General features: G+C 41.5%; 1 long non-coding RNA gene across 1 annotated transcript; it reads right to left on the reverse strand.

The window, feature by feature from the left end:
- Positions 1 to 6568: 6568 nt before the first annotated feature.
- LOC111771395 (uncharacterized) lies at positions 6569 to 24998 on the reverse strand. The gene is made up of 3 exons (XR_002805203.2): positions 24606 to 24998; positions 16904 to 17738; positions 6569 to 9437 (listed from the first exon to the last, which is right to left on the reverse strand). It is a non-coding gene; the product is annotated as an uncharacterized lncRNA (long non-coding RNA).
- Positions 24999 to 26531: the final 1533 nt, after the last annotated feature.

Genomic DNA, 26531 nt, shown 5'->3' on the forward strand with positions numbered 1-26531 from the left:
CAGACACGTTATTGAGACCCCACGTGGTGTCAGGTACACTGTTAGGAGGTGAAGGGAAAGTGGTGATTTAGGCCCAGTTCCTGCACTCAAGGAACACGGAGACGACAGGCAAGACTGAGAGGGAAGGGACAACCTGTATCCCTTGACGTTTGCCAGCCCTAAACAATACAAGTGGGTCCTCAAATGAAATTTCCAAGCTCGTCTTTTCCTCTTTCTTAAAGTTCCTTTAGAATTTCCAGTGCTTCTCCAGCCTTCAATGAGTTCCTTAAAACAGTGGCTTGTGGCTTCTACCATTCCTTCCTCCCCCAGCTTCTAAAACCTCAGAGCCAGCATATTAGGTATGTCTGCTTTGGTTTAAATAGAGCATTACCAATCTTCCCCCTAATGTCTCTTGGCTTCTTGCCTTCTTTACCCTATGTACTGCTTGTTCCAACATTCACAAAACGGCTTGTCCCTTTACAAATATCATAGCTTATAATTTCCCAAGTCTTCATTTTCAGAGCAATCAGACGCCTCCGTTTGTTGAAGTCTCTTGGAAAGAGTGATCGTACTCACATTATGTGCTGTGCTGTTCTGGGGTCCCTTGAGGGTTCGGTTCACTTTTATCTATGGGAATGTGGTTCTAAAATCCATTTTATCTGATCTGAAACAAAACTGGGCACCCTCTGCATACTCCCCCAACCACACCCAATTCAGTCTTAGACTAACATGCATCTAAATCAAACTCATTGGGGCAATAGAGCTTTTATAGTGAAATGACTGGTTTGAGACTCAGGGGAACTCAAAGAGACTGTAAGCATTACCCCCACTTTCCCCAGACCTGGCTGAAGCTAAACTGTGAAGTAGATGGTTTATGAGTCCTTGTTCTGTACTTTCTCTCCATGAGACCCCTGACCTAACTGTTTAGTGTAGCTGCTAAGATCTTGGCTCTGGAGCTATCAAGACCAGAGTTTAAATTCTGCCTCCGCCACTCGTAAACTGAGAGATCTTGAGTGAGTTATTTATTTAGCATGCATTTTCTTCATCTGTAATACAAGGGGGATAGGACTAGAATCTACTGCCAAGAGTTGTTGTGAGGAATGAGTGAGAAATGCAAGCAGAGTAGAAGAACAGAACCTGCTATGCATAAGTGCTCAATAAGTGGTGGTGACCATCCCTTCCTCCCCGGGGAGCCCCCCATCAGGCTTTTCTTCCCTAAGCAGGGACCACACTTAGAGCCTCTTCATCTTTCCTGGGTCTCATCAACATTTCATTTCCTCAACTTCCAGGTCAAGTTACTAGCAGGGAGAACGGAGCTAACAAAAACCAAAGGTGTGAATAGCAAAAAGCTGGACTCTAAGATGTCAAACCAAAGATATTTTAGGCTACAAATCATGCTTTTAACTAAAGGATTAAATTCTCTCAGTGGAAATTCAAGCAATGAGGCAATGACAGTATGGGAATTCACAGCTCTCCTCTGCAGATACCAGCTGTTGACTGAGGGAAACTTGCTGAATTGGGGTCTCCTCTTTGGGAATGTGTCCTTTGTAGGGTTGTGGTGAGGATTCATGCAGATAAGAAAGCTTGACAACTAAAAGGTTCTTGTGAATGTTCTTCTTTTTTAACCCCTGAACCTATGGCATAAATGATAGCCTTGCTGCAGTATTGGCGAGCAGAGTACAGATGCAATCAATTTACTTTGAATTGCATCAAAAATAAGATGAATTGATAGATAAATAAAATCATTAATAGATCAATATATCTTGATAAGACAAGTATAATAAAATGTTAACAGTAGAATCCAGATGGTAAACATACAGGTGTTCACCATAAAATTCTTTCAACTTTGCCAAATATTTGAAAATATTCATAGTAAAAAAACTTTTTAAAATGAGAACAAAATGGGACAATTTCACACAAAAACAGAGTTTTGCAATATTTCTCTAAAAGAATGTCTAAAGGAGACAATTCAGAAAGAAAGAAAGTAACACAAGGAAAAATGATAACTGAAATACAGAAAAAATAGTCTATAATTTGGGAGGAGAATGATTAGAGTTAATGAGTTTTTGTTTTTTATTGTTCAGAGGGAGTTAAGCTGTTAACCTTAGACTTTGTTAATACTTTCTATCTCCCAGAGTTGCTGTGGGGATTAAATAAGTTGATACGTTTAAAATATTCAGAATACAGTCTGTCACATAGTGTCTGTTTACCATATATATTAATTTACTTATATGTTTTACTACAATTATTATTGTTTTCATTGTGTAAACACTAAAAGAAAGAAAATAAAGTGCCTGACTTTTCAGCCTTGCAGAGGGAGAAAAGGGGAGTAGGAAAGACAAGACACAAAAAAAATCTCAATTCTAAAGTGGTAAAAATAGTTTTTTAAAAAAGAAGCATAGCAAAAGTGGAACAAGCAGAAAACACAAAGAAGGGAGGTAGAGACTACCTCTGAATATATATCAGTCATCACAATGAATGTAAAGGGATTAAATTCTCCTGTTAAAAAACAGAGATAAGAAGATAGGATTACAGCTGCAGTCCCCAAATCAAGTTGACTATTTGGTATTAATAAATACACAATTAAAACTTAAAGACATGGAAAGTTGGAAAAACAAAATGGAAAACTATATACCACGCAAATGTAAACAAAACAAAACAAAAAACCTGACAGCTACATTAGCATCTGACACATAGACTTTAAGACAAAGCAATTATTAGTGATAGAAAGGATCACTACATAAAAAAGATTAAATTCATTAGAAATATACAGCTCTAAATTGTAAGCGTTTGATAAAATAGTCTAAAAATGTGGTAGATTCACAGAGGGAAACAAACAAATTCATCATCATAGTGTGAGAATTTAACGGACTTCTTTCAATTATTACTAGGTAAAACAAACTAAAATATATATTTAAATATAGAAAAAAATTGAACAAAATAATTGACTTGCTAGATTTAATGGACACTTATAGAATCAGAAATTAGAGAATACATATTCATCTCTACATTCTACAAGTGGGACATTTACAAAAATTAGACCTGATGCTAAGCCATAAACAGATCTTAATAAATTCAAAGAACTGGAGTCATACACAGTGTATTCTTTGACTACTATGCAAGTAAGTTGAAATTAATAACAAAAATATAAATTTAAAAACCTATACATTTGAAAATTTAAGAAGTATACTTCTGAATAATGTGTAAAAGAAGAAATCACATTGAATTTTTTTTTTAAAGATTTTATTTTTTCCTTTTTCTCCCCAAAGCCCCCCAGTACATAGTTGTGTATTCTTCGTTGTGGGTTCTTCTAGTTGTGGCATGTGGGACGCCGCCTCAGCGTGGTCTGATGAGCAGTGCCATGTCCGCGCCCAGGATTCGAACTAACGAAACACTGGGCCGCCTGCAGCGGAGCGCGCGAACTTAACCACTCGGCCACGGGGCCAGCCCCAAATCACATTGAATTTAGTGGAAATTTAAAATACTTATGACTGAATGATGACAAAAATAATATATATTAAAACTCATGGGATACTGGCAAAGCAATATTTTGAGATACAATTATGCTTTAAAAGTTTTTATTAGAAAAAAAGAAAGGCAGAAACTTGAGGAGCTGAATATCCAACTTAAGAAGTAAGAAAAATAACTCCAGAAAATTTTTTAAATGCAGAAAGAAGGAATGAGCAAAAATAAAGGAAGTAGGAAGTAAAGACATAATAGAATCAGCAACATCAAAAGCAATTTCTTAAAAAGATTAATAAAATAGACAAACCTTTGCTGAGATTGATCAGTAAAAATATAGATGTCACAAATAAAAAATATTAAGAATGAAAAGGTGACATAAATACAGGTACAACAGAGATATTTCAAAAAGAAATAATACTGTGAAAATATGTATAAAATGAACAAATTCTAGGAAAGGATAACTTATCAAAATAAACTCAGGAAGAAATAGAAAAGGATAACTTATCAACTGTGCTCAAGATGAATTACAAAGCTCTGATAATTCTACCATTAAAGAATTTGAATGAAGATTGTAACTTTTCCTCAGAGGCCCAGAGGGTTTTACAGGTGAGTTTTAAACAAACTTATAAATAATTGTTCATCCAATCTTATATAAACCATTCATAGAGTGCACAAAAGAGGAAACACTCCTCAATGTATTGTAAGAGGCCACCATAACCTTAAGACCAAAGCCAGACAAGGACTTTATAAAGGAAAGTTTTAAGACAATCTCACTCATTAACATGAATGCAAAAATCTTAAATAAAACACTAGCAAACCAAATATAGTATTGTAATGAAAGAGAAAATACACCAAGATCAAATTGAGTTTATCTCAATAATGCATGGATGGTTTATAAATTTTTAAAAAATCTATCTATAGATGTGACACAGTACCTTTTGCCTCTTAGTAGATGGATACACAGCATTTGATAAAAGTAAAAAAAAAAACGTTTGTAGTAAAATAGGAATGGGAGGGAACTTCCTTAATGATTGATGTATGGTGTCTACCAAAATGATAGCCAATATCATTCTCAATGGTGAATGCTAGAGGTATTAATTTTAAATTCAGGAACAAGGAAGATACCACGATCACTGTTTCTATGATAGTAGAAGTCCTAGTGAGCACAGTAAGAAAACAAAAAAGTACTGAGGATAGGAAGGAAAAAAACAGAACTATCATTACTGTTAGGTGATATAGTTCAGTCAAAAACCTCAAAAAATTATAGAAAATTCATTAAAATTAAGAGCGTTTTTGCAAGCTGACTGGATTTAGGATCAATATAAAAAATCAATTGCATTTCTTTATGTCAGCAGCAATTTATAAAATATAATAAAAATAAACCAGCTACTATTTGCAGTGGTACACACATGCCCCAAAAATGAGATAGAAATATATCTAACAAAAGATGTGCAAGACCTGCATGAAGAAACATTTTAAGTGCTACTAAAAGACATCAAAGATCTAAATAAAAGGAGAGAGAACATGTCGTTGGTTTAAAAGGCTATCCAGTAAAGTCAATTGCCTTAAATTCCCAACCAGTTTTTCATGGAACACAACAGTGTTTCTCTACCACTTAAATGGAAGACAAAGGCTCCAGAATAGTCATAAAGGGGAAAAATAAGGTTAAAAAAAACTTGTCCAAACAGGTGTCTATATTTCTTTTAAATTTAGGGTAACTAAAACACTGTGGTATTGGCTCAGTGAAGACGTACTGACCCTTGGAACAGAACAGAGAACCCAAAGTAGTTCCACATCTTTTTTGAACTTGCAATATGATAGAGGTGTCAGTGTAGATTACTAGAAAAGGCAGAACTATTCCATAAATGCTGTTGGGGCCATTCGTTATCTATACGAGAAAAAATGAAATTAGATCCCAACCTCACACCATACACAAACATCAATTCCAGATGGATTTAAAGACTTCATTATGAAAGGCAAAAGATTCAAACCTTAAGAAGAAAATACTGGGGAAAATCTTTAAGACTTTGGAGGTAGAGAAGTTTTATTTAAACAAAGTACACTAAGCATTAACTATAAAAGAAAAGATTGACATAATCAACTGCATTGAGATGAAGGATTTCTGTATATCAAAATACAGCAAAAGGAAAATGAACATGCCCCAATTTGGAAGATATTTTTAGCACATATAAGCAGCAAATTATTATTACTCGTTATATATTAAAAATTCCTTCAAGGGGACAAGAAAAAGACAAATAATGTGATCAAAAAAGAGAGATAGGCTGTGATGGGTATTTCATGGAAGAAGAAATATGAATGGTAAATAAGCATATAAAATATGGTCAATATCTTTTATAATTAGAGAAATGTAAACTAAAAACATATGAGATATACTTTGACTCAACTGTATTAACAAAAATCAATACATCTGAACATATGAAGAGCGTGGGAAGGTTTAAATACTGTATAGTTAAAAGTGTAAATTGCTACAGTTACATTGAGGAATAATTTGGCATTATCTTGTAAAGTTGAGGACATAACAAACATACTCTCGAACCCAGCAATTCCACTCCTAGGGGTGTGCGTGTACCCTAGGGAAAATTTGTGTATGTGCACTGGAAAACAGGTACAACCACATCCTTAACAGTGTTATTCTTAAAAGCGAAAAACTGGAAACAGGCCAAATGTTCATTGTCAGGACTAGATGAATAAATGTGTTACCTACACACACAAGGGAATATGAAGTACCAAGGACTATGAACAAACTTTAGCAACATGCAACAAACTAGATCAATCTTGGAAAAAATTCTGAGTGCAAAAAGCAAGATGAAGAAGGTTGCGTATTCACTGTGGTACCACTTTTATAAAGCTTAAAAACAAGCAAAACTAAACAACGTATTGCATAAAGATATGTACATAAACCATTTTAACAAGCTGCAATGATAAACACAAGTTTAAGGTTTTGCTTATTACAGGCCAACCCATCAAGGAAACATCTAGGTCATTTCAAAAGTGCTGGTCTGGTTCTTGAGTTGAGTGATGGTTCTCAGATGTTCCTTTTATAATTTTGTTTTACAACCAACATAGAGATTAGAGACATTATTTCGTATTAATGAAGTATTTCATGAAACATTTCAGGCACAAACCAAATCATCCAGTGACTTGTTGGTTGTATCACAAGTTTTAGAGTTCATTTTTCTACTCTTATTTATCTTAATTTTTCCATTTTTATTTCCTCTGGGACTTCTCACACTTTGGACAATCACCAGCCAGATCATGAGCCAGGCCATTGTGACTTCATGAACTCTTTTGCCTGAAAAACAACCTCTCCTTCTCTTTCTTCAGCACCACTTGACCCTGCCCAGCTCCCTACAAATCAGAGACCCAAAGCTCCAGTTGACTGTTTGGAGAAACATTCTCCGAGCAGATCTCTTGCTAGTTGCTCATGTTAACACCCACAGCATCACCTCTCAGATCTCGGAAGGATGACTGACTCTCACAAGGCTTATGGCTTGGAGCTGTCCTCAGAGCCATTTTTAGGAGTGTGGGCTTCTCATGGTTTGTCTGAACCCAAAGCCTTGGCCAGGCAGGTATGTAGGGCCTGCCTGTCCCTTTGCCTCTGCCCCTTGTCAGCTTTGTGGACTCCTTGATTTTCTCTCTGCCTCCATTTTTTTTTCTTTAAATGAGTTGTGACCATATTAGCTGACTGTGGAGCCATCGAGATTCATCCTTAATAAAACCCACTGGAAACATAAACCAGAAATGTCCACAGATGCATGTGGGGATGGACAGTGGAAGATTTCACGGCTGGATCCCCCGCCCTACCCCCATTGCTGGTTAAGAGTAGTTGGCATCTGCCACTGAGAGAGCTGGAGCCATGATTCATCATAGTCACTTGCAAAACTAGGATCGTCATTTTTCCCAGCTGCTGGCGAGGGCAGAAGTTAATACACTTTTCAAACAAAGTGAGTGGGACCCAGAAGTCCTTCAAAGGCTGCTGTTGTACATGTGCACAGGCCAATTTTCAGCTGTGAATAACTCAGCAATTGGCAAATGCTGAAACTCATGACTGAGTTCGTGGGAACAACTAATTATGAACATCATTTAACTAAAATCACCCTCTGTGTCCAAAGAACCATCAAAAAATCTTGAACTGGGAAAGTTGAGTTCAATGCATTGAGGAGACACTTGGGGTCGACAATACAGATGGAGCAAGGGGACCTGACAAGGGGCCCATGGCCAAGTCCAGGCCAGGGATGGGGGATGGAGCAGGGTAGCTGTGGGCATGGTAGTGCCCTCGCCAGGGCTGAGGCTGGGTCTTCCTCTTTCAGCTTTTCATGCTAATGTCTGGGTCCATCTTGGTTCTGCTTGTGGGTTTTGTGTATCAAGCGACATGGTTGGGTGCATGGGCTGTGGTCAACCAGGCACATCTCTCTGGTTCCCTCCAAGGGCTGACTTTGGAAAAAGTACTTAGTCTTTCTGTGCTTCCAGTTCCTCATCTGTAAAATGAGGATAATAATAGTGCCGGCCTCCCTGGGAGTTCTGAGGATTCATTGTTTTTCTTCATGAGAAAACAGTCAGTACAGGGCCTGGCACACACTGGGGACTTAATATTGGTCAGCTGATGTCTGTAGTTGCTGGACCAGGAAGCAGTTCTATGGGGATGCCCCCTAGGCCACCCCACTCAGTGCTGCTGGGAGCCAGTTCTGGTTCTGTCTTGGTTCTGTGTCTCTAGGTACCAAGCTCATCTCAACAAAGCAGGGGGCACTCGAACAGGCACACGGACCAGGGAAGGTTGATGGCCAGCTATAAGTCTTATTATTGTAGTAGATAGATGATCGTAAACAGCAGCTCATGAGATTATTTTATTTTACAACAGCTGCTTTGACAGTTTGTCTCTATAACTTAAAAACATTAAATAACTTCCTCCATGAAACTTATGAAAAAACTGTCTTCAAAGAATTAGTTATTACAAGGACTTAAAAAAAATCCAAACATTATTTGGTGAAATATGGATTTTTAAAAATGCTTTCACCAAGACTGGGCACATTTTTAGAGAACCATATCAGTGCATAGCCTCTGCGAGGTTAGGTAGTGTTCTGAGGTCCACACAGCATGGAGACCGACCTGGAGTTTAAACCACATGCTCTACTTCATTATGCACTCTCCAGTCCTGTACTCTTTGGGCTGTCCCAGTGGACCTTGCTGACTACTAATTCTGAGCTCTTTACCTCTCCCCAGATCTCTTCTGCTGGATATTTCACAGTTTTGTCTTAATCAGGAATTCAAGGATGGGTTGATTGCATAAACTCTCAATAATTTCCATTTCAATCTCAAAAACAGCATGCAAGCAGGGCATGCAGGGTTCCAGGTTGTTTTTAGTTGGGCTTGGGTTGATGAGCTTCAGTGCCTGTCTTTGTGATGTCTCAGCCCTGTCAGATCAAAAACTGTGTTCTTTATTCTAAGTTTAACTCTCTTGATCTGTGCAGGAGAGGTTAATGAAGGATTGCCCTTGGTCGTAAGCAGTGAGCAACTTCTCCAGCCATTGATGGGGGGGAAAGAATTCTTTAACCAGGAAAAGCACAACCCCAGGTACACATCTGCATGAATTAATTCCAATGAAATTCAAAAGAGCAACAATTCTACAAAATGCTAGAGACGTACTTTTGAACATATATTCATTCTCCTTCCTTGTAAACACTGGTATTTCTAAGCTGGAATTTCTTCTCACAGGCTCAACTGTCACTTAGTGCATTGACAGGTCTCACTAAGAAGCTTCAAGGAACAGGTGGGGACAGGTGGGTAACATGTGCTAAAGTTCACTGGCCAGAAGGCGCCATCAACAAAACTTCTCCAATGACCTTGCACCAATGACTGATGCAGTCTTCTCTCCCAATTAGCTCCTTGGTCTACAGAGGTTGAGCAGTCCCTGGATTTCTTCTCCAAATGGTGATGGTGGTAGAATCCAGCTGGCGTTTGTCACTGTCAGGTGGCTAAAGGGACAGAGAGGGAATCAGGAAATCGGACTCTGAGAAGAACCACAGAGCTCTAGCTTCCCTCTTCTCTGTCTGACACATGTAGTCACAGTCCAAATACTGTGCCGTAAATCTCCTCACCATCCCCATTCCTCGTGTGTGCACATACGTTTCTACAGTATCACTGTCGATATCACTCATTTGAGCCCTTCCTCTCCATCTTGCATGGCTATCTGATCTCTCATGGCTATGTATTCATCTTGTCTCCTTCTATGGCTATTTGATCTCTCATGGTTGTATACCTATTTTGTCTCCTTGGATGGCTATTTGATCTCTCATGATGTATATCCATCTCATCTCCTTGTGTGGCTGTCTGATGTCTCATGACTGTATGGCCATCTTGTCTTCTCATATGACTATTCCATCTCTCGTGGATGTACATTCATCTTGTCTCCTTGCATAGCTATCTAATCTCTTGTGACCGTATATCCATTTTGTCTGCCCAAGAGAACTGTAAGCAGTAGAGGGTGGTTAAGAGCAGGTCTTTGGAGTTAGACAGACATAGGTTAGAAGGTCAGCTTAGTCACTGCATTTATCAGGATAAGTTAGGGTATGCTGTTGTAACAAACAAACCCTAACATTTTAGTGGACAAACACAACAAAGGTTTATCTCTCATGATGCAAGCTGGGAGGCCCTCCTTTTTGTAGTCTACATCCTGCAGACCTCCTTCTCCTCCTAAGGCCTCCTCCTGAGGTCCCTGTAGCAGTGGAAGAGGGAATGAAGGAGGCACATCAACCTTTAACTGTCTCCACTCAAAAGTGACACACATCACTTCTACACATGATCCATTCACCAGAACTAGTCACATGGCCCTAATCTTACTGCAAAAGAGGCTAGGAAATGCAGAGATGCATGCATATTTGGAGAGCCCTAATTGCCTGCTACAGTCACTTACCAGCTGTGTGACTATGGATATTCAACTTCTCTGAACCTCAGACCTCTTAATTTACAATTAAGGTACAAAGTAAGATGCCTCATAGGTGTGCCATAGGATCAGATAAAGTGATATTATGTCAAGTTCCCAGCCTACTGTCTGGCTTAGAGTAAGTGCTTAGTATATTCAGTCCATGTAGCTGTAAAGGTTACGATGATCTAAGGATAAGGCTCATATTTTCCACTTCTTCATTATTAATCCTCCCCCACCATATTATCCAGCAGGATAGAAAGAAATCAAAATTAAATTTGTCATTGTTTAATTTGGGAGGATTAGGGAAGACACACACACACACACACAGGTCTAAAAATAGATATATGTATTGTAAACTTTTTACTTACTCATTCATCCATTCATCATAAACGTTTTTTGAATATGTGCAGTAAATTATACCCTCTTTTAGGTGCTGGGAGTACAGAAATGAATGTCATATTCTGTCATCTCAAGGAGTGTATGGACTAGTGGAGGAGAAAGAGAGTAATTACGTGACACAGTGCAAATAATAAATAATATGATACACAGTAAAAGTCCACTAAAAAAGGTACCAGCAAAATGTGGTGGAACCCTAGATGAAGGAGATATAAGTAAATCTCCAAAAGTCAGGGAAGCTTTCATAGAAGAGAAAACTACGTCTTAAAGGACAATAGAAATTCACCTAAAGAAGAAGGTAGGAATGATGTTCCAGGCACATCCCAGTCACTACAAGTGGTTAATTTTGTATTGACGTTGAATAACCACGGCTAGAAGATCACACCTGTATCTGGCTGGCTTAAGTTGCTGAAAATAGAACACTCCCTAGTTAATTTACACAGGAAAGAACTTACTGCAGATCTATAATTGGCTTAGAGAATCACTGGGAGTGCTGAAGAAACAGATTCTATGTGGAGTTTGCAGGAATGTGTCCCAAAGGCACATTGCATCGCTGACCCACCGAGGGAGTGGTTGATTTTTCAGTGATTAGGAAGCCACTGGCTCCAGAACCACACTCCCAAAATAAAGGGCCACCATGACGAGGAAGCAGCCACAATCAGAAAAGCTGATGTGTCTCCTGGCTCCAGTACTTGCTATGATCCGCAGGGATGACCTATTCTTTGTCGGTTGACACCCAAGATAATTACTAGACAATGAGACCTCTACTAACACTGGTGCAAAAAATCCCAAAGCACATCTTTGAGCTTGCCAGCAGAGGCAGCAGATGCGCAGCTTCGGCCTCACTTCTGCCTCCCAAATTTCACTCGAGAACATCTGATTGTTCTAATCCTTGGTCACCTAGTGGATCCTAGATGCAAGAGAGTCTGAGAGTTGTGGATTGCAGATCATCAGACTATGGAGCACAGAAAAGTGTTCTGAAGCAGGACAGAATGGAGAAAAAATTGAAAGTTAAAAGAAGAAAACACTTGTGTATACTTAACAAATAGCTTATGTGTATATTTGACCCTGTTGTTTTTATGAAATGTCCCTCTTCGTCTTTGATAATACTCCTTGTTTTAAAGTCTACTTTGTCTGATATTAATATAGTCATACTAGTTTTTGTATGTTTACCATTTGCTTGGTCTATCTTTCCATCCTCTTACTTTTGACCTATTCGTGCCTTTATATTTGAAATGTGTCTCTTGCAGAAGATGGTTGGGTTTTCTTTATCATATGCCTTTTAATTAGACAATCTCTGCCTTTTAACTGGAGCACCTAGTCCTTTTATACTCAGTGTAATCATGGATATGGTTGGGTTTAAGTTACATATTTTACTTCACCTATGTCGTGAACCCCATCTTACAATGCTAGTATTTTTACTTTAACAATTATTTGTCTGTTACAGAACTTAAGAAAAAACCTGTCTTTTGTATTTACCCATGTATTTAACTTTCTTGTGTTTTTCAATCATTCCTATAGGTCTGAGTTTCTGTGTGGCATCATTTCCCTTCATACTGAATAACTTCTTTTAATATTTCCTGTAATGAAGGTCTGCTGGCAATGAATTTTCCCAGCTTTCATTTATCTGAAAATATCTTCTTTTTTTAAATCTCAGCTTTAAAGCTTTCATCACATTGTCTTCTGGCCTCCATTGTTTCTGATGACGTCAGCCATCATTTGAATTATTGTTCCTCTGAAGGTAATAGATCATATTTTCCCACTCCATGTTTATTTTCCTCCTCATTTTAAGATTTTCTCTTTATCTTTCATTTTCAGAGTTTTGACTATGATCTGCCTTGGCTTGGTTTTCTGGAATCATTGGCTCTGTAAGTTGGTGTATTTTCACCAAATCTGGGGAAACGTTGACCATACTTTCTTCAAATATCTTTTCCTGCTCTCATTCTTACTCTCCTCTTTTTCTGGGACTTTATTATGTTCATGGTAGACCACTTGCTATCCCATAGGTCACTGAGGCTCTGTTAGTTTTGGTTTGATCTTATTTCTCTCTGTTCTTCAGATTGGATAATTTGTATGGATCTATCTTTTAGTTCACTGACCTTTTCTTCTGTCATATCTAATCTGATCATCAAATTAATTTTTTATTTTAGATTTTGTGTTTTTTATTTCTGGAATTTCTACTTGTTCCTTTTTTGCAGCTTCCATCTCTCTCCTGAGATCCTTATCTGCTTGCTTCAAGACTTTGAATATATTTGTAATACCTGTTTTAAAGTTCTTGTATACTAATTCTAACGTCTGGATCATTTCAGGGTCTGTTTCTGCTCACTATTTTTATTCTTGATTATGAGTCAAAATTTTCTGCTTTTCATGTGTCTAAAAATTTTTGTTAAGATGCTGGACATTTGAGGCAATGCAGCATAAAGGACCTTTAATTTTGGAAGTTGTGCTTACACCTAAGGAGTGAAATTTCTGGTGCCCCAGCTGAATATCTGGGATGTTAATGAAGTCTCTTCATTCTGTTTGGGCTAGAACCCACTGTCTTCCAGAACTGTGCATTTTAGGCATCTTTGTTTCTGTTTCAACCCTGTAGTAGTTCTCTCTGCTAGGCCCCTTGGAGCAACGTGCAGGCACCTTTTGACCAAGAACCCACAGAGAAGCATCACACAGACGTCTGCCCCCTCCCACTTTCACCTTCTCGCTGCAAATACAACTCTCTTTTCTCTAGTATCCTGAGCCATGAACCCCAAATTATGCTTTCTCAGCTCAGCAGGACTGCCCTACTCTGTTTGAGTCCTACCTTCTGATGCTAAAGTCAAGAAATTGTCCCCAACCAGACAGCCAGGGTGAGTCTAGGCCCCACGACGTGTACTTCCCTTCTCTCAGGGATCCCAGACCTGCAGTGCCTACTGTTCAGTGCCTGAGAACAATATCCTCATATATTTGTCCAACTTTATAATTGTTTATCATGTAAGGGTAAGTCTGGCACCAGTTACTCCAATCTGGCCAGAAATAGTTCCTCTCTGTACATACTTGAAATGCATATAATAAAGAGAAAAATCAAGAAGTAATCACCTTAAGGCAACTCTACTGATTTTAAGCCAATTTGAATTGAAACACTTTGTAAGTAAATCCAGAGGATATGTAAACGTTATAATTTGAAAAGTTACCTAAATATAAGATGTATCTATTATGGTTTTTGCACTTGGGTGTGGCAGGCATGAAAATTCTTGTGTTGCTAACTGCCCTGGTGATTTTAGCATGAGTTGAAGGACCTTATTTTCCCACTGAGTTTCCAAGATGAGGTGCATTTTTCCTTTCATCCTGACACTAGATCATAGGTTGGCCAGACCTGAGAATCTTGGACTATCAGAAAATGAACGACTTTAAGAGAAATGATTTAAATAGAATGAGAGTTTAAGGTGCAGATATAGAATGAGGTTGCTGTTACATTTCAGATACTAAAGGAAGTGTGACTCAAAGAGGAGACAGTGGTTAATTTTAGCTGCTTGAACTGTATGGGGCGAGAGTGTGATGGACATCCCAGAATAATATACAACCATCGTCCAACCTCTGTGAGTCACACGTGAGCCCTCCAGCAAGCTCTTTATTGAATGTTCTCTTTGCTTCTGTGGTCAAACCTGGGCTTTCCAGGGACAGGCTAATGGGCCAGCCACATTTTGAGCTGAAACCTAATAAAGGCAAAGAAATTTTAAATGAGTTCACGTTTAAAGGACTCATAAAAAAGATGTGCTTATGCCGCCAAGTACATTTAAGAAAGTCTGCATCCTCAACATAAATGAAAGGAAATGTCAGCTCTCTGACGTTAATTCAACTGCAGGTAATTTTTCAGTGTCCAGTTTAAATTATTGTTTCCTATTAAAATCAGCTAAGACTTTTGGTCCAGGCAGGATGTGTTAGAGTACCTGACCCTGAGGAGTACGTGGTAAGCAGGCAAAGGCAGACCCTACTGGGCTGTGGAGACTTATTAGGGTTAGCCTGAGGCCAGGGCTGAGGCGGGAGAGTGTGCGACTGACAAAGATCACAAGAGGCTCTGTGGTGGTGGCGGTTAAGGCTCAGGCTTTGGAATCAGACTCACCTAGATTATATTCCTGACTCTGACTTTGGGTCAGTTAACTTGTCCTCTCTGAAAGTGGCTTCCTCATCTACAGAAAGTTGATCACAATTGCATCAACTTCTCAGAATCCATGTGATGCTTCAACGAGATTATATTTGTAAGATCCTGAGCACAGATCCTGAAGATCACAACGCTCAGTAAATGGTAGAGGTTATTATGAAACACGCATGTTCCATGACTTCTCTGTAAGTCTGCACATTACTGACAAAATAAAGCCAAGCTTTGTGGTTCCTGCAGTGTTAAGACACTAACAGATCATAGGGTAGGTAAAAACAAGTGTTCTTTCTCTCTCTCTCCCCACCCACATCCCCCCGGCCACCAGAAGATCCTTTCTCTCTGCAGAGCCTGGGCAGCCTCACCTTCATCCATTGATTGGTTAGGATCTGTCAGTGTCATTTCAAAATGCTTGCGTTGTGATGTTAACCACACATTTGCACACACTATTCAGGATAAGGGCCAAGCACAGTTGATTCATTTTGGAATTTGTATTGGGTGGGCAAAGCTTTGTTAGGTTTGGAGAAGGGGTCATACCTTCTAGTGGGCAGCCCTAGGAAGGCAGGAGCTGTCAGGGATAAGGGGAGCACCCCGGTTAGCTGTTTCAGCAGACAAATGCTCACAGGATGCTATCTGAAAGTGGGATGCTGGGCAAGGTTGATTTTGTTTTTTTTTAAAGATTGGCCCTGTGTTAACATCTGTTGCCAATCTTTTTTTTCCCTTCTTCTCCCCAAAGCTCCCCAGTACATAGTTGTATATTCTAGTTGTAGATCCTTCTAGTTCTGCTATGTGGGACACTGCCTCAGCATGGCCTGATGAGCAGTGCTAGGTCCATGCCCAGGATCTGAACCGGTGAAACCCTGGGCCACCAAAGCAGAGTGTGGGAACTTAGCCACTCGGCCATGGGGCTGGCCCCAGAAAGGTTGATTTTAATGCTTGGAATTTGTTTGCATGAGTAAACATGAAATCCAGGGACACTGACTTTTATTATCTATTGATTAAATGTCTGCTTAATCAATTAATTTAGTTCATGTAAAATGGACTAAAGTAGTTGTCTCCACCGGCTGGCTGGGCAGGGCTGTGAAGAATGGGGAGAGACTTCAAGGGGGCTTGATTCAAAGGTCATTAAAGGTGACCCAAAGGAAGTGAGATGGGTCAGAATCATTTTCATCTGTGATTGAGTTTTCCCAGGGGGTCTGTAGTGAACAAGTGTGAGGGGGGTGTTGTCCTGGGGATGTTTCTTCTATGCTCCCTCCTTCCTTTCAGGACATTCCCTGCTCCTCTTTCATTCTCCCTCCCTCCAGGTGATCAATAGTCTCATTTCCTGGAACACTCTGGTTTGGGGGTTTCCCTGCCATGGCTCCCATATTGTGTCACCCTGCTCCGTCCTCCATATCATGGACTACCCTATCTTACTCCCCTTATCAGAATTCTGTCTGTCCTTTTGCTCTTTCTAAGCATTTTGCCAAATATCTAACCAGCTAATCTGGGATAAACGAGGTATAAGTGGTGTGGTGACTGACCTGCCCTGCCCCCCTGAGACACACTTTGAGGGAGGACACTTAGAGAAGCTTTGCTCCAACGTAATGACTATCTTCGCTCAGATGAGTACAGAGGAATTTTGAGTGGGAGCATGGGAGGTGGTGGGAACTTTCCTTCAAATCACACTGCATATTCAGCCCCCTATGGGGGATGATGGGGGAGCACAGTCTCTGGAGATTGGTTCACACAGCCAAGTAGGCCTCATGGTTTGGGGCCCTGGAATTTATTTATTTATTCATTTGGTGAGGAAGATTGGCCCTGAGCTAACATCTGTGCTCATCTTCCTCTAATTTTTTGTATATGGGATGTCACCACAGCACAGCCTGATGAGCGGTGCTAGGTCCCCACCAGGGATCTGAACCTGCGAACCCCAGGCCCCTGAAGCAGAGTGCGTGAACTTAGCCAGTATGCCACCATAGGCCCTGGAATTTAGAACCAGCCCTCCTCACCATGTGATCCCCATGGGGACTGCATCCATGAGCTCTGAGGCATGAGCCAGGAAGAGTCCACTCAGGGTCCAAGAGAGTCCACTCGGGGTCCAGGAGAGTCCACTCAGGGTTCAGCAAAGCCAGAGAGGGGAAGTCCCAGGAGAGATGCCGTTCCCTCCTCCGTCTCCCGCTGGCCTCAGCACCATGCTGGCCATGGCTCCCTGCCGCGTGGCTGCTGGAGTAGGACAGCACTGATGTACCCGAGTGTGACATCACTGTGGAAGTCGTGGAGTCGACAACAGAAAGCTGCTAAACTGATTCCCCCTGCAGCTGCCTGGACTCCTCTGTTAGTCATTCCCACCCAGTGTTGGAGGAATTGCACATTCACCCATCACCTGGGGGACAGGCAGAGTGGGCCTCTCCCCTGCTCCCCACCCTTCTGAATCTCAGCAGGTGTGTCAGAGCAGTGACATGGTTCTCAAAGGTGCTGTCCCATGGTCTCCAGCCCAGAGCATTCAGAGCTCCATCAGGGGGACACAAAGAGTGGGAGGGGCTGAATGCGGTCACGCGCTGGCTGTCCAGGCCTGGAAGAACAAGGTTCCTCCTTCTCACTGGCCTCTGGAAAAAAAATCAGTGGAATATTGAGGTGCCACATAAACCCAGCAGGGTTTTATTTCCAAATTTGGTGTTTCTATGAAAAAACAACACTGTGGTTACTCCTCAGTGGAATTGCCATTGAAGTTGGGTAAGTTCTGAGCGCTCTTACTCATCTGTTCCTTTGAGTGTCCTCTTATTTCCTCAGGTTGGGTCCTCAGATCATCAGGTCATGAGCTCTCTTGACCCTGCCCCGTTCTTCCTGTGGGTGGAAGGATACATTTTGTCACGTCGTGATGTTATGATGCCCTTTGACTTTACTGTCTAAAACTACTCTCGAGTTGCCAAGAATCTGTAAAGACACTGAATGTCCACCATCTCCTCGCTCTGCTTGGGGTCCTTTTACCCATCACCACTTCACATCGTGAGTCTTGCCTGCAAGATGAGAAAATTTTAAAATATGGTATAGTGTCGTGATACAAAATTACGCCCTTCGTATTTTCGAAACTAGAAAGAAGGCCATTTCAAGATGACTTTTTATACTTCCCCATTCACCTGGAGATCTGGTGAAAGGTGAACTTGGAGCAGTGAAAATACCTGGTAAATCAAAATTCATTTGTAACGGGTTCAAAACCATCCATCAGCTCTTAGGGTGAAAGGTACTGAGCAATCAAGTCATGACAATGAGAGCCTGTCAACTTGTTGAAGAAAAACTCTGATTCAGAGACTGGAGGAAAGACAGTGCTGACCTGGCACCCTGGCACTGTTCACCTCCAAGGCCTACACATGGGCAGTCCCTGAACCACGGCGGTTTAGTGTAAATACCCTGGACATTTTTAATTCCTTTTAAGAGGATCAGCCACAAATCTCTTTGTGATGTTACAAGTTTCGAAAGCGAGGGAGCCCTCTCAAGTGCATCCATCAGAAAATGTTTTTGTTGGGGCTGGAAAAACAAAGGAAAATGCATAACCATCCCCTGGGCTGTGTGTGAGCATGCTGGCCATTGCCAGCCCCAATTGACACACAGGAACCGTGAGTAGAGAGGCCAACAGTGACCTCAGCTCCACTCTTCCTGCTCCCAGCCCCGGTCATGGGGCCTCGGGGCCTTGACTTTGACAAGACCATGCACTCTGAGCCCCCCAAACCCAGGCCCCAAACCACAGTGCTCGCCATCCCCGCCTCCGAGGAGGTCAGAGGTGGAAACTCTATTGGCTCACTGTAGGACTTTCCAATTGGGAAGCCAGGATCTTCTCCTCGCACATTACAATAAAAATAATAATAATTACTGCTCTGCAATTGAATTTTTATACTAACCAGGCTGGGGCGAGACATCTACATTAAACTATGCTGCAGAACCTTTAGCGGAGATTTTTCCATAGCTGCAAAGCTCTGCAAAAACTAGAAAACGTCCAACAGCTGCTGTAGCCACGAAAGTATTACAAGAATGAAGACCTTTCAAATGCAAGAGTGAAGGCTGATTATGCTTATCAAAATGGCCTTGACCAAGGTTTCTTTTGGCTAATGCTACAGAAATGAGTAATGAGCCATTAGTTAGAACTGTGAAGATAAAGACCTTTCATTAATCATGCAGGAGATTAGAGGAAGGGGGGAGAAAGGGTTGGTGTTGAGGTGGATTTAGGAGATTATATTCAAATTGAGAGGCAGTCTGAAAAGCGTGGGATAGATTAGCAACCTAGGTCCTGTTGAAGGGGAAGAATCAGCTGCAAGAACTTTCAAACGGACCTATTTCTATGCTGTTTTGAGTACACCATTTAGTACCATGGAAGCTAAGAAACTTTATCGTTCCTAATACTTGTTGCAATCAAACAACATGGCGGTCCTACCTTAGAGCAGACTATTTAATTAAATGGAAAATCAATGACCTTTTTTAAAAAGAGCACAGACTTGTAGCATTTGCAAAAGTGTCTCTGACTCTCTTGTTCTGTGCACTGTTGATCACCAGGCTGGGTGCCCTGGGCAGAACAGAAAGGCTCTTAGCTAACTCAACCACCCCTCCCCCACCGTGAACTCCTTTCATCTTTCTGGGTTCTCTTTTACCTGGGTCCCGTGAGATTATTTCAGAGGTTACGAGTCAGGGTTCTCTGGAGAAACAGAAGCAATAGGGTTTATATACATATATACAAGAGAGAGATTTTAAGGAATGGACTTGTGTGATTATGGGGCTGGCGAGTCCAAAATCGGTAGGGTAGAGCAGCAGGCTGGAAATTCAGGCAGAGTCTTTATGTTGCAGCTTTGAGGCGGAATTCTTTCACTTTAGAGAAACTTCAATATTTGCTCTTAAGGCCGTCAACTGATTGGATGAGGCCCACCCACATTATGGAGGGTAATCTATATTTAAAGTCAACTAATCACAGGTGTTGACCACTTCTACAAAATGCCTTCACAGCAATGTCTAGACTAGTGTTTGGCTAAACAACTGAGCTCCATAGACCAGCCAGGTTGACACATAAAATTAACCATCGCACTTTGTGTCTGTTTCAAAAACATTCTGGAACTCTTTTGAATTTCCAAAGAAATCAGGTCCCCACAGCCACACTGAGTTTTGTGTAGAACCAGTGGGAGCTGTCAAAAAGTGTGGGTGTGTGGGATAATGTTATTAATACTATTTCCCAGAGTGGAATAAATGTCATTCTCTTGTGTTCAAACTTTATTAAAATTTCCGAATTCTTGAACACTAAAAGGATACAGTAAGGATTGAGGGCTAAAAGGACAATTCTACTTAAAATTCAGCAACAGATTGCTATCGCCATGAAGCCAGATTGTCAAAGTGTGAAAATCTGCCTGTCACTTGCTCGCTCAGACGTCCCATTCACACTGTGCGGCACCAGGAGCAGGCTGGAGGGGCGGGCTGGTGGAAATCCCACAGCACTCTTCCCGCTACAGGCTTTGGCACATTGAAGCCAAAGTGCCACCTGCAGTGTCGCTGTCTGTCTGTGAAAGGGGAGCTGTTTAAGTCTTCCCAGGACTCTGTGTTTTGCAAAGTGCCTACCAATAACCAAGAGATGGGATACCTGGCCCCAGAGCCACAGCTCACGTGGTGCCTCTGCCCGCAGAGCACCCCCCCTCCCCACCTTGTCCCTGCTGCATGCCACTCTCCATCCTTCTCTTGCCTGCACCGCTGAGCTGCCAGCAGAGCTGGGAGCCAACAGAGACCCTGGAGCTCTCTGATGGGGACAGTCATTACTTCTCGACTTCTGGATTATTGATGGCCAATTTCAGGGGGAGAGAGGATTTCCGGGATTCCTTTTCTCTTTTTTGGAGCCCCATGATTATGACTCTGTACCTCTTTGCCTGTTGAATCTGCCTCTTCCTTCCAGGGTAGGCGCAAATTGCAAGTCTTCAGTTCAGCTCTCCTGGGTGGCTCCAGCCAGAACTGACCTCCCCCTCCTCTTGGCTCCTGGAGGGTTTATTCTTTCTGTCATTCATCTAAAAAACACCTGATCCTATTGTTGTTAATTTTTAGATCCAGATTTTATCGCTTCATCAAGGTTGGAAACTCTGAAATCTTAGCTCCAGTGTCACGTTTATTTAAAACTTTCCCTGTACTGCACCCTTGTTTCTTGCGGACACAACTGCACATCCACACACACCCATGCATGCACACACACACACAGACACACACACACACAGAGTCCCCAGACAGGGTAGAGGTTTAATAAATACTTCTGAGTGGTGCTGATGACTCAAACTGCTTCACAAATACAATAATTTGACATTTAATAGTGACAATTTTTGCAGAAAATAAGTTTACCCTCAGGGTGTAATTTTATGTTGCTTTACTACCTTAAAATTGCATTTATTGAGCAATTACTATGTGCCAAAGACTACTCATAGCTCTTTATGCATCTTGTTAGCTGCACTAACATCTGTTGCCAATCTTGCCCCCTTTTTTTCGCTCCCCAAAGCCCCCAGTACATAGTTGTATATCGTAGTTGTAGGTCCTTCTAGTTCTGTGATGTGGGACGCTGCCTCAGCATGGCTTGATGAATAGCGCTGGGTCAGCGCCCACGATCCGTACTGGCAAACCCTGGGCCGCGGAAGCAGAAGGCGCAAACTTAACTGCTTGGCCATGGGACCGGCCCCTACATGCATATTTTTTAAATGGCCAATTGTGACTCAGAGTGATTCAATAATTTTCTCAAAGTCGTGCAGCTAACAAATGGTAGGATTGGGGTTTACGCTTATTCGCATCTACCAAACCATACCAACGTGCAAAGAACAGTGCAGGCGAGGGAAGGAAACCAGGGGAAATTCCCCATCATGGGGTACACTTCCATGTGGGACAGTAGGAAAAGCATAGGGCTGGGATCGAATGGTTTGGCCTAGGTAGCGTTTGGAAGTTATACGAGCTTAGGCAAAATCTTAAAGTCATCTGAGTGTCGAGATTCATATTTCTTAGCCTGTAAACAGGGAGTGAAAATAATCTTCCTACCCTATATCTAGCAACCAAGCTGCAAAAAAACTGACTACAGTTCTAGGGTTTATTTAGAATGGTCTTCTATTGCCTTTATGGAACATTCTTGGTTTTGCAATCTATCCAAGAGGCTAAAATCTATGTAAGGTTTGATAATTGTCTCTGAATACTTTTTGTATCAAACAAACGAACATCCCTACCTTTCAGAGACTGAAACCCCAGGACAGATGAAGGAAAGTCGATCCCTCCACTTTTCAGTTTCCTTCTCAATTCTTATTGCAACCAACTCTACATCATGCAGAGATCACTACAGGCCTGTCGTTTTCATTTTAGATTTTGGTACATGATTTTGGTGTTCATTCATATTTTTATTAGGAAATAATTTTTTTTCATGCAATGCCACTCTGAGGCAGCACACATTTGAACTGGCAAAGTCCATCACACTGACATTGACATAATAAGTAGAAAAAGTCATTCCCGTTTTATCCACTGATTTGTCCATGATAAACTGGCATACTAATGCAGACAGAGAATGAAGAAAGGGGCCCAGAGAGAGGTATTTTGGAGTTTATCAAGATATGAGTGCCAGAGTTACTTTCTCTCTTTTGGTAACAACAAGAAAAGCCACCCCCCCATTTTTTTTCATAGAATTGTTAAAGGTCTACCGCACGTACAAGAGACTTAACATTTATTTCTTCCTTTGAAAATGGACCACTAAAATCATCACGCAGTGGAGTAGAGGGTAGACCATTGCTGAGCCAGGTTGTTGAAGTGTCTGGCAAGCTGGATTCCACCCACCCAACCCTGGTTAATTCCACCCCCAGCCACCACTGTCAGATCGTCCCCAGCCCTCCCCCTCCCAAGCCCTCCCCCAGCTCCCATCCATCTGTCCATCCTGCCCCTGACCTGCCAGGATGTCACCGGCGAGCCTCAGAGGGGCCTCGTGGCAGCTACAGAAACTAAGGTTATTTTCAGAAGGATTGTGTCATCCCAGGAGAATTGTGGCTCTAGATTGCCAGCTTGTCCTGGTTTTCCCAAAACTTTCCCAGTTGTGGCACTGAAAGTCACGTGTGCAGGGGAAATTTCCCTCAGTCCTGGGCAAACTGGGACAGTTGATCACCTTGCACCATAGTCTCTGTCCATTGAAACAGGCCCTACCCATATCCAAGAGATACACATTTTTAACTAGAACGGATTCCAAATTTGACTGTGTCGTTTCCCAGAGGAAATTATGAGCTTAAAGATTTTCAGAAGTTGCTATCTATTTTTAGCCTTAAAAATCGCCTATGGTCTTATTAAACCAAGATGATGTAAGAAAGTAACGTTTTGGATTGTGCCCCCCCCTCCACCCCCACCGCTATGCTTGGCTTGTCCGTAAGAACCTTCATCGGCTCTGATGATGCTTCCTCTTTCCTTCCCTTGTGCGTTCTGAACGACAGGAAATGTTATGTCTCTATTGCCTCTGCTCAAAGACATTTCTTGTATTTGTTTCACGGGTAACATTTTAAAATAAAGTTCACCTTCTCTTTAGAGCGTTCCTGGTGCTACCTGATTCACACTTGTATTGACCAATGGTTCTTTTAGAGTAACTGTGAAAACTCATTCTGGAAACTTCCATCATTTTGTTTCTTTAGCCTTGCAGTGGGATAATTTCCCAGTGCCACAGACCAGCACCTGGTCAGGGCCACTCAAGATGTTTTTCTGTACTTACAGCTCACATCATGAATTATATAATTATATGACATTATTTTGTCCCGTGTTCTTGGCCTGCAAGACTTGCCCTGATGCCCTCAATGCCCAGCCTCTTGCTCTGTCCCTTCGCCATCGTACACTTGCTCTGGAGACCCAGGAATCAGTGTTGCTTCTTGGCTGATATTTGCCTCTGGTCCTTCAGAACAGTCCCCTTCCTGATCTCGTTTGCTTAGCCTCCCTGGAGAAAGAAGACACACGTGGGACATTTCTCTGTGAGTCACCACACGATCCCAGGCAAGTCGCTTAATCTCTCTGGCTCTCAACTTCCCTGTTTTTAAACAGAGGAATAAAATACCCAACTCATAAAATTGCTAGTGCATTAAACGACAAAATGTTTATTATAAAAGCACCCTGTAAACTCTAAATCGTATACCAATATAATTCATGACTATGCTTACTCAATTTAGTTGCCATATAGGATAAAAATAGACAACCATCTGTTTTAGTAAGGGTTTGGTGTTGGCCTGGTGGGAGGCAGGAGCCCAATAACTTCTGGAGGGCTCTGCTCTTATATTTTGAAATAAGAGTAGAAGAGCGAGTCCATGCATTTAGGAAAAGGAAATGGGAAACAGACGCACTACTTTATAAATAGTAACAAAGATGCATTGAGTTAGCTTCCCATGGTGGGTCTTTAAGTTAGAAACAGAAGTGAATTGTGGAACAGCTCAACCATGGTGGTGCAAAGACCCCTAAAAAAATAAGCCCGTGGATAGATGTTTGCTTACTTTAGCATACACGTAGCCCATGGCACAGTAAAGGTGGGAAGGGAGGGTGAGGAGATGCAGTGGGATACAAGGTAGCCCTCCCCTTTCACAGGAAACCTGAGAGACAGGCAGGAGCTCACACACCCTTCGTGACAAGCTCTAAATAGGAATTTGCAGGACATCTAAAAGCAATAAGTATTTGGTGAGATCCATTCAGAATAAGGGTTCTTGCAGGTACCTTGCAAATCAGCCAGGGGTCTCCTGCAGAGTCCAGTCAGGTCTATTCAGATGCAAACGGTTGGAGGAAAAGAACGCAATAGTGCTAATACTGAGGAAGGGCTCACTCTGTTCGCTGCGATCTGAGCCAATTAATCACAAGTTAGAGATCGAGAAAGGAAGCTTAATTAGATTAGCTGGTTAATCGGAAGATGAGTGACTAATGTCTCAAAAACCCATCTTCCAGGATTACGGAATCTTGAGGCAGTTATATAGGGAAAACGGGCAGTAAGGAGGGGGTACAGGGATGTTGGTGTCCAGGCGTGACGGGCTCCAGGCATCACATTGTTCCATTCTTCTGTCAGCTGTGATGGATTCCTTGTAGGTGTGTTTCCCGCCTGTGGTCAGCCTGTTCCTGGAGAAAAACTCATAGAACAAAGTTTTAATTTATCAAGCTATCCGGGAGTACATACATAAGTAGAGGCCATAAATCAGGAGAGCATGTGAATTTTTTAGAGTACGTGCAGAGCAGCAAGTAGTCACACAGAGGAGGGGGTGGGGCCATTTAGCCCAACAAGATGGCCTCACTTATGCTCACTTGAGTACTGCTCTGTTTGGGTTTTCAATTAACTACTAAACACAGGGTCTGGTAGTGACACAACTATCTGGTAAATCACTCAAGTTTTGTTTTAAATACTATCCTACACTGGGGTTAGGTTCTAATTCTTCTGCCTTCATTGTAAAATCCTCCGTTTACCATCCAACTTTAACTAACAACTTAGTAGGACTAGTGTATTTATTAGGAATGCTTTAAGCTCCAAGCAAGCAAGCTCCTTGTTAGCAAGGAAGAAAGATGGAAATAAATATTGGTAAACAGAAGATCTGATCACAACCGAATCACACAACTGTAAGGTTTTAAATTCCAGGGGAGATGCAATCACTTTTACTTGGCTACAAGTAAACTGTCCCAAAAAGCCGATCTCTTAGCCAATGACAATTGTGATGGAATTTAATATTTATGACTTAATAGAATCTGAAACAAGGGTAGTAGACATTAGATTAGTGTTATGAACCAACAGTAATTAGACAGATGGGGAATTTAGTATCCTATGTATAAAATGACTCAGAGCTGTAAACAAGATATTCCAAATTAATCCAAATGAATTACTCATAAACATTTCAACTTCAGTTATGTATTCATAGAAGACAATACAACGATCCATTTTAGTGGGATTTTTCTGAGGAACAAGATAGGTCGTGAATTCATAAGTGTGGAGATTTATAAATATTGGCACAAGACTGTGACTGACCCATGTTCATTTTGCCCACTGCACGATTAAGCCAATCATGGAGAGGCCGAATTTGCAAAGAGAAAGGATTGAATCACAAGGCGGCCAAGTGAGGAGATGGGAGAATCAGTCTCAGATCGGCCTCCCTGAAAATGGGGGACTCAGGGATACTCACTGGGAGGGGCCAGGTGGTCTGAAGTGTGGGAATAGACGCTTGGAGATGAGGAGAAGCGAGGTAATTGATGATCCGTGCAGGCGTAGTCAGGTTTCTTGGCTTTTCATAGGACCCGTGTGGTGACATTAGCACGATCTGAGAGTGGAGTTTCCAGCCTCCCGACATCAAAAATGTCACTTGAGCATTTGCATGGACCCAGTTGATGGGTTGGTGGTCTCAACCAGCCTGAACTGGCCACGGGGTTCTAATTCCTGAAAAACAGCTCAAACATCTGTTACCATGGTGACCCAGGCTCCAGGGAGATGTTATCTATAGGAGCCCAGTGGGAGTCAGATAGTATATTGCCTAAGCAGCACAGTTAACGATGAGTGGTGAACAACTAAAAGCTATAACCAGTAGTTGCAAAAAAACACTTTAGTTACTAGCTGCCTAATCATCAATAGCTAACTGTTAACCAGTTTCAAGACCAAAGGAACATTTGCAT

This window comes from Equus caballus, chromosome 31 (genome assembly GCF_041296265.1).
Source record: "Equus caballus isolate H_3958 breed thoroughbred chromosome 31, TB-T2T, whole genome shotgun sequence".
Classification (NCBI taxonomy): Eukaryota; Metazoa; Chordata; class Mammalia; order Perissodactyla; family Equidae; genus Equus; species Equus caballus.